We start from the raw sequence: 12,057 nt of genomic DNA, 5'->3' as shown, positions 1-12,057 counted from the left end.
TTTCTTTAATCACAGTAGCGTACAAACGCGAGTTCACTTCACTGAAGTAGCGTATATAAATCTGATTGGGAATTGAAATTATTTAATTGTAAATATTGATTCACCCCCCACTCTCAGTATTATTTCCAACACCATATCCTATTGTGTTCAGTATTTTGATTGCAATAATTTTTAAATAGGACACCTAGATGTGCCAGATCAGTTGATTATTTTGCTCATCATGATATTACACATATAGAGCCATCTCACCATTCCTCATGGCACTGTGATAGGATGCCATGTCATCCTCCTCACTCCACATCATCCTCCATAACCACTTCATCCTGCACTTTCATGTCACCATCTTGGGACATCAACAAAAGGCCATGCATCAATGCTACCATTTGTCCACATGTGTTTTTTCACTTCGACATCATTGATGACCATGTAGGGGGCCTCTTGTGGCACCTAAATGAGGGGTCAAATGAAACCTTGGCACATGTCACTACGAAACTAGGCTAGCATGGAAAGGTGTCCCTTTGTTAAACTTTTAGCATATTGACATACCATCCATTGTACATTAGTATTTCAAAAACCATATTTTGCAGAAGTTGCATTATATTTAATAATTTAAGAATTACATAAGTTTGTTAGACATTCATTTTCAATTTTAGCACAAGTTCATATATCAACTCAAAAGATGCATGATTTTTAACAAATTTGGTTTTTTCAAATGAATTTGGCATTTTTGATCCTCGTAACAGCTTTAAAATTTTAACGATGATAACTTTTCATTTGGTGGGAGATTTTCCAAGTGTGATATACCATTGCAAAGGTCTCATAGAGGAAGATCCAACCATACCATGCATAGAATCAGTAGGACATCATAACTTAAAAAAAATATGTAGGTATATTTCAAACCACTTTGACATTATTTGATTGAGATCATATAAGATATTTGACTACCATACTACTTCCTATGATTCATGAATGGTATTTTTATTTCCTAATCATCCCCTTTGACATCAAAGACACTGGTTTTCATCAATGACAATACTATGTGCAACAAGATCTATGGTAACCTTCTCAAAACTTGTTAACTCTTGGCATTTTCCAAATAGTAAGCTTGTATATAGTTCCACATGTCCAATATTTCATATATTATTCTAATTTTTTTTCCTAAAATACTATGGACCATTTTATTTTCAAATGAACTAGTGTCATTCATCCTAGACCTTCCAAGCTATAGATATGATATTTCTATTGGGAACACATGTTTAGAACTAATTTTTACAATAGTCAAAACCCTTAATGTCCATAACCTTTATCTCTAAAATTGTAGTTTTTCAAAACCTAGTTTCTTTTTATCATAAGTACATTTATAAGTTTCCTCATAATATTGAAAATTTAGCAAGATGAGATTTCACTATAAAAAAGTTATAGAGAAAATCTCTATGTGACTCATTTGAGACTAATTTACACTCTAGTAAAAAACCATAACATTCATACCTTATATATAACAAATTATAGTGAATAAAAAAATAAAATTCTACCACAAATTCTTCAATATATCTTCTAAGTATCCCAAATATCTCATAGTCTAAAAATTATAGGGAAAAATGTTACAACAAAATTACCAGATTGACTCATTTGAAACATATTTTAGGTTTAGTCATAAACTGTAAATTCCATATGCTATATCCCAAAGACTATAATGGATTACAACTTAGAATTTCTATCACATTTGTCCCTTTGTTTCTCCTCAATATCCAAAAAAAAAATCCATGTGATTCTTCCTAGAAAAAATTATAGAAAAGCTTCCTAAATACCTTGATAAAAGGATCAAAACATTAGGATTGTAGTCATTGATAACAAATATATCCCAAACAAATAAAATAGCATAAATATAGAGAGAGGAGTGCTTCCACACATTGAGAAATAAAAAATAATGATTATAAATCATCTTCAAGGGGGAAACTTCCTTTTACAATATAACAAATATAGAAGATGAAATGATTCTAAAACTAGGTCTTGATAGTATATATATAAGAGATAAAGGGTACAATTACAATTAAAGAGTATAGATGATGATACTAATATAGAAATAGAGATATAATAACTCAGTATCTATGGCTTTCCAAAGGAATTTTGACTTAAGAAGGGGCTTCATCTACGGTTAAAAAATCCATGGATTAGGCCTTTCATGATTTGAAGAATGTTATTTGTACATCCTCGTAATATCTCTATGAGAATTTACTAAGACCCTTGTTTTGGAATCAGATGTCTTTATTAAAATAAAGAGAGCACTCCTCATCCAAGAGACAAGGTGACCAGCCATTATTAATAAAAAAACACTTTGAGAAGTACTTTGAAAAATACACTTATGAAAATAAAATGATGGTTATCCTTCATGTTGTGGATATCTTGCATCGTTTCGTACTTGGTTAGAATTTCCTTATTAAAAATTCTCATCACATATTTAAATCTCCCAAAAGAAAGGGATTTCATCCTGTGAGAAACATAAATGGGTCCCCAAAATGTTCGGATATGGTTGTCAAATAATTTATAATAATGGAAAGGAAAATGTTGTCGCATATGCTCTCTCTTGAAAGTACGAAGACAAAGGGTCCCTATATTCAACACTTTCCCTCATTGTATTATATTTTTTGAATGATGCCCATAAATATTGGTTTATAGATCATGATATTGTCGACATAATCCCACAACTTGAAATTGAATCCCATGCATCTCAAGGCTTCAATTGGAATAATCAAGAGTTTTACTGAAAATTCAATTGCATTTGAACAAATAAACCATGTTAAATTGATAATATTATCTAAACTCCATGTCTCTCTAATAATTGGTCATTTTATCTTTCATAAAAGCATATGAGTGGATTAAACATTTTTTTCCTTTTGCAAGGCCTAAAGAAGGACATTAAAACTTGTTTTGGTAGAATGAAACTTTTTACAATGAGACAAGGGATAAATAGACAAAAATGTAGGTGAAATACTACCTTTTCTGATTCCACTAGCTATGTAGACTAACCTTTATATGGAATTCATTGTGGAAACAACCATATTGTGAAATAAATTTATCATCATGGTTATGGTAGGTTTCCTTTATAAATATGCTCGTTTTCATACACTAGAACAACTCTTTAAAGATTTTATGGCCACCAAAGTAATGATGGATAATATATTTAAACCCCATGATATACCACATCTTATTATAATGAATTTTGTTCCCACTTCTAGTAAGAACTATTTAGGTTACACGGAATTAAATTTTGGATTAGCATCGCATATCACATTTATATTGATGGCAAAAATATTTCTATAAAAATGTGTTTGGAGAAATATTTGAGGTTCTTTCAATCAAAATTATAGTCCTAATGGATCAAGTGGCTCACCCTGGAATATTAATGGTATAATTAACTTATCATGCTACCATTGAAATAACCTTCTTTGAAGTTATTTGTGGCCAAAATCCCTAATCAGTACTATCTTACATGCCAAGAATATCTTAGGTACAAGAACTTGCTAAAATGATCATAACTTAAGTTGACATTCTCCATATTATCAAATACAATATGTTAATGTCTTGAAATTGCATGAATAAATAGGCTAATTGACATCTAAACAACATATTTGAAAAGAAAACCAGATTTTCTTTTAACTGTAGCCTTATAAATAAACCTTTGTCAAAGATAGCAACCACCAAGATCTTTCTTTAAATTTTCAGGGACTTGATAAGTCCTCAAACATATTATGTTGATGGATTACAAATTAGAACCCTTGATCCACTCTAAAATTTATCAAATATTCCATATTTTCTACACAGAGAATATGGAAATAGGTCTAATTACCATTTCCAAACAACCATTCTAGAACTAGATGAAGATGGTTCCATTTGGTTTCAGCATGAGGTTATCATTAACAAAATGGAACAATGTACTCATGATTACACTATCCAACTAGTCCTAATAGAATGGAAGGATACGCCACTCGAGTATGCCAAATGGGAAGTAGTAGAGATCATACAACAATTCCCTAATTCCTAATCTTAAGGACAATGTTATTTTCAAGATGTAGGGCATTTTGGTTCCTACCATTGATAACCCCCTAAGTAGATAGGTGTGTTGCTAGATACGGAGGTTGTATATATTAAATAATAGACATTAAGTTGTGTGAAAGTGATAATTGTAAGAAGTCTTACTAGAACATTCCACCTCCTACAAAGTGTCCTCTTAAATGTTCCTAATAAGTATATATGGTGCAGGACTCACCCTGCAAAACCCAGAATCTCTCCATCCTCAGGCATATAAAAAAAAATGCATCTTCAAATATTTGTCGAGACAAGACTCCTTCTGGCGATTTTCATCATACCTGAATTGCGGAAGCTTCTCAATTGAAAGTCATAAACTTAAGCATCTTCATTAGGGTACTCATTCTGTATCAATTTCTTACACGCAGAACAAATATACAGAGGGTCTGCAATTAACTGCTACCACGACGCCCTTGGGTTAATAATCACACTGTGGACCATTATTTACCAATTCCAAAATAAATACGCCCAGCTCCATTTTGGCTCATTCTTGTATGACTGCCAGCACATTTCCCTTCCTTGGACGGCCCTCATCTTTGATACGCTTCTACTATAGTGCGCACAGAGACTTAACGACCTCTTCGTCCATCCCCTGTCGCCATTCATTTTCACAACTTCATTCAATTCAACCTCATCATCGAAGGTCCGTTCATTGTTTGCTCTGGTTCAAATTCTCTGGTTCTGCCTTAATTTGTAAAACCACTGAATTGTTCTCGATTCTCCAGTCGAACGATACCAATCTGCATCTACCAAAACACTCGAACATATATATCGGTGAGATGTAAACAACCAAACACTTACATAACAGTTTTACTGGAATTTGCCTCCAACATCGACACGACAGTCCGCTCAATCAAACCCTATCAATTTTGTCTCCAGTGATTGCTCTAACTCCACGCAGACCACCTCGAATTCAGTTTTGGAATCTACATTCTTCCACATAATGACAGATTTTGTATCATCCAAACCACGGTTTGTTTTCACCATTGGCACAATCTCTGCGCCATACCCCATCACGCAGTCGGTTCCTCAGTTATAATTCAGTCTTCCACAGATTCTTTCAAAATCCCTCCGTTCATAATTCCACCGCGCTAACCTGGAAATCGACCTTCCAAGCCGATATACGAATACCAACTTGAATCGAACCTCGATTCAATCTTCCTCCAGAGTGATCAGTCCCTTTTCTTACATCCCCTTTAGCATGTGTAGATTGAATTCCATTCAATACATAATTTGATATTAATTAAGAACAATGCTTCCCTCATATGCTTTGCACAGTAAATTAAACATTCTCTAAACAGAACTTAACCAAGAATATATATATGATTCACATAGAATTTCCAGAACAAATTCCTCATCAATTTAGCCAAATGTAATCAATTACAAAAACTCACTTGGTTCATGGCCAGATTTTCAGATCGATGGCCCTTTTCAAATGCCCAGAGGCTTACAAACTTCTTGCCGTCCAAAACCTTACCTCCCTCTCCTCCCAAAAGGAAGTTATATCTCAGTCATACCTAACTACCCCTTTCCATACATGAAAGAATTAGTTACAACTCAATCTTTATCATCTTTTAACTAAACTAGACCACTATTAACTACCTACCCTTATTGAAATTAACACAAATTTAACAACTAAGCTTTCCTCAAGTCTTGCGTTTAGCCACAACATGTGACCATCCTGTCACATTGCTGGCCTGCTCTAGATGCTCCTGCATCAGACTCTCACGCTTGAAAACATTCATGATCTCCCGATCATGTGCTTTCGAAAAGGAACAAAAGGAAAAATAAAATTCCTCCTGGATCCCAGACTTTGTCCCGGAGTTGTCCATATGCTCTTCTCCTCCGTTTAGGCTGCATGTCAGCTACTGCCTGCTTCATCTTCCCTCTCTGGTCACAATAGCTTGGTGCTGAAATAAGTTTGCCATCGTATTCAATCTCATGATCTTCTTCTTTAACTTCATGAGTCCTGACCACCTGCGCAAGATTGTTTTCTTGCAGAAATCTTTTAGTCACGTCTTCTCCAAAAGACAAACCAACCTCTCGTTTGCAAGGTCCACGCTCTGGATCGCTACAAAGTATTCCACACATCAAACCCTCTTTAGGGGGCTCGCGGAATTGAAAAATTTCTTTGATACCCTCCAATATTATATCATCAACGCTAAAAGGACTTTTACGGACAACAAAAATCTTGCCATTGAGGACATGAGCCAAAATCATGCAGCAAAACACTTTAGCGAAAAGCTCAAACATGCTTTCACTATGTTTGGACTTGACTTCACCCTTAAAATTATGAATCTAGTTCATACTCTTGCTTCCACGGTTTCCTCTTGCAAAATAGAGTCCAGTTGGACACATACACTTGAATAGCGCAAGCATATCTTCAACATGGATGTCATCACAAACAGTGAATCGCTTTTCGTTCAGAATGTTGATGTCAACCAACGATGGCATCACCTCTAGAAAATCTTTTACTTGTAATAATATTGGGGACGCACACCTTCCGCGCATATTTTCCTGATTCCTGAAGTCATCCATTACTGTTATATTTTCTTCTTCTATTCCATGCCGTCGCTCCACCTTTATTGAATGAGAATTGAAGGAATCATCAACAGAGTGATTCTCAAGACCACTCGCTGAGATGGCCTCAATGAGTCTAACATTTTTGACTGCTATTTCGGTCTCTTCAAACGTTTTGGCAGTGTCAGGATCTTTTGTACAAATTCTCTTACCCTGCTGAAAATATTTTTGTACTTCGCTGATCACTTTTTCTGATGCTGCCATCCTTTGCCTCCTGGTTTGCCTCAACATTAGTTCTTTTATGTTCTCAATCTTCGCTTCCAGTCGATCTATTTGCTGGTCTTCTTCATTAATTCCTCCTTCCTGCTCTAGCTGGTTGCTGCTATCCAGCTGCATTTTCCTTTGTCTCACACATCTACACTGTGTGTCTCCTTTCAATAGAATTTCAACTTGCTGTGCTGGACTTTTTCCTTTCATCAACACTTCAGTGTGTTGATTTAACTCTTTCAAAGAGTTTTCAACTTTTTCCCCTACATCATCTATTCCAATAATTCTCCTTTGCCTTGGTTCACAGTTGTGAACTTCCTCCCCTACTTCTGCTTCTTTTACTGCAAACTTTTTGCAATCTTCATCAGGTACTGGTGCTTTTAGCCATTTCTCCAGCAACTCTAACTCCTTCTCCCATACATTATCTTCTTGATGGGTGCTGCTTTCTTTTCCTCCTTGATCCTGTCGCTGACTTCTTGTCATTGTCAGCGCTTCTTCCTTTTCTTCTCCAGTTATGTGAACAACAAAATCTTTCATCATTTCATAAGAAAAAAACTTGATTGTAGATTCAGGAGTTACTTTCAGAACATTAATTCCATTCCCTATGAAAAATCCTTTAAGACCACCTTCTCTAAAAATATTACTAATAGCTGGAATAACATGAGCTCCTCATGTCTACACCTACAATATCACCTTCAAACGGTCAAGAGGAGCTATGGCGGTTCAAGACAAAGCACCAGCAACCCCTCCAGCAATAATATAATTGGACGCTTGTGTGTGCCTGTCAATACCTTCACGAATAACTGCTTGCTCCCCAATATCTATGGGGCAAACCCTTTCCCAATACCTGTATATGTTTTCTATGGTTGCCTCATGTGGATATAAAAGGAGAAAATTCCGCCACTCTTCAAATGTTATGATTCAATTATTATCCTTATCTATGTGCTCCACGAAACGCGCAAGTTCTTCATCACTCATTTTCATACCTGCTCTAACGAGTGCTTCCCATAGCTCTTCAGGCAAAATGCAGCCACTGTGTTCCACATCTATCGCCTGAAAAATGCGGTAAAGCTCGAGTTCCTTGTCATCCATATACCGTCGAAACTCCTGGTACTCGACACGGCCATCCTGATTAGAATCGCTAACTTGAAGCAGATCCTTGGCATACTTATATTTGGCCGGTGTCCACAATGCCTATAGACCCCGCTCAATTTGCGAATTGTCAAGGTGCCCACTGTTCATTGCATCAAAGAAATTAAATAGACTCCGGATCCTCAATTCTCTTTCCTCTTTCATCTCCCTTAGGCTGCTCTTGGAAAGTTGCACCTCCTCTGAACTTCCTTCGAGCGGCAACATCGTAGCCAAGGGCATATGCAACAAACAGTCATCAAGCTGTTGTGGAGCATCAATTATCTTATTTGCATCTTTCCCACCATATTTATCTTCTGTCACTTGTTTCTCTGAATCTAGTCTTCGTGTCAACATTTCAATACGCTGACGCAAGTTCTCTTCTGAACTTTTGAGACCCCCATACAATCTCACCACTTCCTCATCATCATCCACAGATATTCCTTCCTCTGGCTTGCAGATAACTTCATCTGTTTCATCTGCTTCCCCTACTTCTTCAAGCATTTTCCTCTGAACAAATTTGCCTGCGGCATCTGCCATTATCTTTGTCTTCATCCTTTCTTCTTAAGCTCCTCTCTCTACTGCAACAGCTTCAAACGCACCACTGCTTTCTTCTTCCAAGTATTTATCTCCTGAAAGATTCTTCCCTATACTTGTGACAGCTTCACAAGATTGCGCATCCTCCTCACTAAATCTTGTAGTAACATCACAATTGTCAGCTACAAAAATACAAGGTTTTACATTACCCAGTCGTTCTGGATTTACCCAATAGTTCAAGAAATCATCAATGATCTCTTCTTCTGTTTCACCAATGGAAACCTCCGCTTTCAACTCAGCTGCTCTAAGTTTTTCATGTCTCAATTGTATACTCATCATCTGCTCGAGCTTCCTCGGCTCTTTTCTTAACTGCATGTTTATCTGTTGATCTGCTTTCTGTTGTAGCCTCTGCCACTTCACTCTTTTCCTCATGGTCCAACCATGTCTCTGGTCTTTCATATTCTCCTATAATAACTCCATCAATAACCCAAGTTGCACTGCTATCTTAGCTTTCTCTTTCTCATACTCTTCATCCGTCAACTGCTGTCCTATGCCACTTACCTTGGCATCCTCTTTCTCCCTCTTTCTACTGTGGCATCTTTTTGAACCTCTGCTCTCTCCTCTATGACTTTCAATAGTCATCTTCTTCGCCATGAGTTTCTCACCCATTAGTTGCACCAAGCCTCTGCAACAACAAACTCTTCTGCTGCCACTTACCTCACCAATCCCTTCCTCCAGATCTGGTCTTTTGGTAATCACTGGTCCTCTACTGGAACCTTTCGAGCATTTCTCCACTGCTCCTTTAGGCTTCACTCATCTGCAACTTTATTCAACCTCTGTTGAATCTTCAGGTTCTGCCACATTCACTTAGAATCCTTTGTTGGACTCCTTTATCACTGCTCTATAGTTGTGATCTGCTTCTTCCCGCTGAGACTTTCTTCAATCTGCTTACAACCTGAACTCTGCAAACATCTTTCAAACCAGAGCGAATATCATCTAACAACTCCCCTTCAAGATCCTATTGATCTTGCTTCACTTCGTCAACTGCACTTGCATATCTGTGCTGCAATCTTCATCAGTTCCAAAATCTAGCATTCATTCATCACATGCAATTAATTTAACTGAAAACTTAAATCTCCACTCAGAGCTATTCCGGCTCTGATACCACTTGATGCAAGACTCACCCTGCAAAACCCAGAATCTCTCCATCCTCAGGCATATAAAAAAAAATGCATCTTCAAATATTTGTCCAGACAAGACTCCTTCTGGCGATTTTCATCATACCTGAATTGCGGAAGCTTCTCAATTGAAAGTCATAAACTTAAGCATCTTCATTAGGATACTCATTCTGTATCAATTTCTTACACGCAGAACAAATATACAGAGGGTCTGCAATTAACTGCTACCACGACGCCCTTGGGTTAATAATCACACTGTGGACCATTATTTACCAATTCCAAAATAAATACGCCCAGCTCCATTTTGGCTCATTCTTGTATGACTGCCAGCACATTTCCCTTCCTTGGACGGCCCTCATCTTTGATACACTTCTACTATAGTACGCACATAGACTTAATGACCTCTGCATCCATCCCCTACCGCCATTCATTCTCACAACTTCATTCGATTCAACCTCATCATCGAAGGTCCGTTCATTGTCTGCTCTGGTTCAAATTCTTTGGTTCTGCCTTAATTTGTAAAACCACTGACCTGTTCTCGATTCTCCAGTCGAAAGATACCAATCTCCATCTACCAAAACACTCGAACATATATATCGGTGAGATGTAAATAACCAAACACTTACATAACAGTTTTACTGGAATTTGCCTCCAACATAAACACGACAGTCCGCTCAATCAAACCCTATCAATTCTATCTCAAGTGATTGCTCTAACTCCACGCAGACCACTTCGAATTCAGTTTTGGAATCTGCATTCTTCCACATAATGAAAGATTATGTATCATCCAGACCATGGTTTGTTTTCACCATTGGCACAATCTCTGCGCCATACCCCATCACGCAGTCAGTTCCTCAGTTATAATTCAGTCTTCCACAGATTCTTTCAAAATCCCTCCGTTCATAATTCCACCACGCTAACCTGGAAATCGACCTTCCAAGCCGATATACGAATACCAACTTGAATCGAACCTCGATTCAATCTTCCTCCAGAGTGATCAGTCCCTTTTCTTACATCCCCTTTAGCATGTGTAGATTGAATTCCGTTCAATACATAATTTCACATTAATTAAGAACAATACTTCCCTCATATGCTTTGCACAGTAAATTAAGCATTCTCTAAACAGAACTTAACCAAGAATATATATATGATTCACACAGAATTTCCAGAACAAATTCCTCATCAATTTAGCCAAATGTAATCAATTACAAAAACTCACTTGGTTCATGGCCAGATTTTCAGATCGATGGCCCTTTTCAAATGCCCAGAGGCTTACAAACTTCTTGCCGTCCAAAACATTACCTCCCTCTCCTCCCAAAAGGAAGTTATATCTCAGTCATACCTAACTACCCCTTTCCATACATGAAAGAATTAGTTACAACTCAATCTTTATCATCTTTTAACTAAACTAGACCACTATTAACTACCTACCCTTATTGAAATTAACACAAATTTAACAACTAAGCTTTCCTCAAGTCTTGCGTTTAGCCACAACATGTGACCATCCTGTCACATTGCTGGCCTGGTCTAGATGCTCCTGCATCAATATAACACTATATAAAAAGGCTAAAGCAACCGAATACTTTTTTTTTGTAAATTTATTTATAATCAAAAGCTCCACTCAATTGGAGGTTTCCCCTCAATGAGCCAATGAGCATCACTTCCATCCATAAATATATAACATTTTGTATTATCATACTTATTTATTTGGTTACTATTGTTTTTATTTGTCTTTATATAATAAATATGATTAAAATTTGTTATTTCTACTATGAATATTTTGATTTAATAATAAAAAAATACCACAAATCATCTTCTAAAATTTGTTAACCAATTATTTATCACTTGCAACAAATCCAACATAACATTCGTAATTTAGAACATTAACTAATTCCAATTGATTTTATGAATTCTTGGAAGATTTTCATTGTTGCGCTAGCTATAAATTTGTTATTTCGATAAAAAATTCATCACCTTAAATGTAGCTATGTTGAAAAAAATCATAATTACTAAAGTAAAGATGGTATGTTTCATTATAATATCTTTCTTAATATCTTGCAACACTAATCCATCATAATAAAAATTAAACTAGTATAGATTCATCTTAACTATAGATATGCAATGTAATGAGAGGGATCAAATCTCATGATGTGCAAATCCCTTTCATGGTTAAGCTATATATATATATATATATATATATATATATATATCTTAGCCATGAAATGGATTAGATCTCTTGATGTGTAATTTATACCATGTGTAACATCTCATTGTTTAAAATGCATTTTTGAATACATAAATTGATACAATACCTTGAAAGTCTCTTTGGACACTTGGATTA

At 36.2% G+C, this 12,057-nt stretch overlaps 1 pseudogene; it reads right to left on the bottom strand.

Moving 5' to 3' along the window:
• Positions 1-5,732: 5,732 nt before the first annotated feature.
• Positions 5,733-6,339, bottom strand: LOC149220403 (serine/threonine-protein phosphatase 5 pseudogene; annotated as a pseudogene).
• Positions 6,340-12,057: the final 5,718 nt, after the last annotated feature.

The sequence above is a fragment of the Pinus tabuliformis genome, chromosome Q (genome assembly GCF_031772625.1).
Source record: "Pinus tabuliformis cultivar Carrire ecotype Pingquan chromosome Q, CPIR1, whole genome shotgun sequence".
Classification (NCBI taxonomy): Eukaryota; Viridiplantae; Streptophyta; class Pinopsida; order Pinales; family Pinaceae; genus Pinus; species Pinus tabuliformis.
This window is presented reverse-complemented; position numbering and strand designations above follow the sequence as displayed.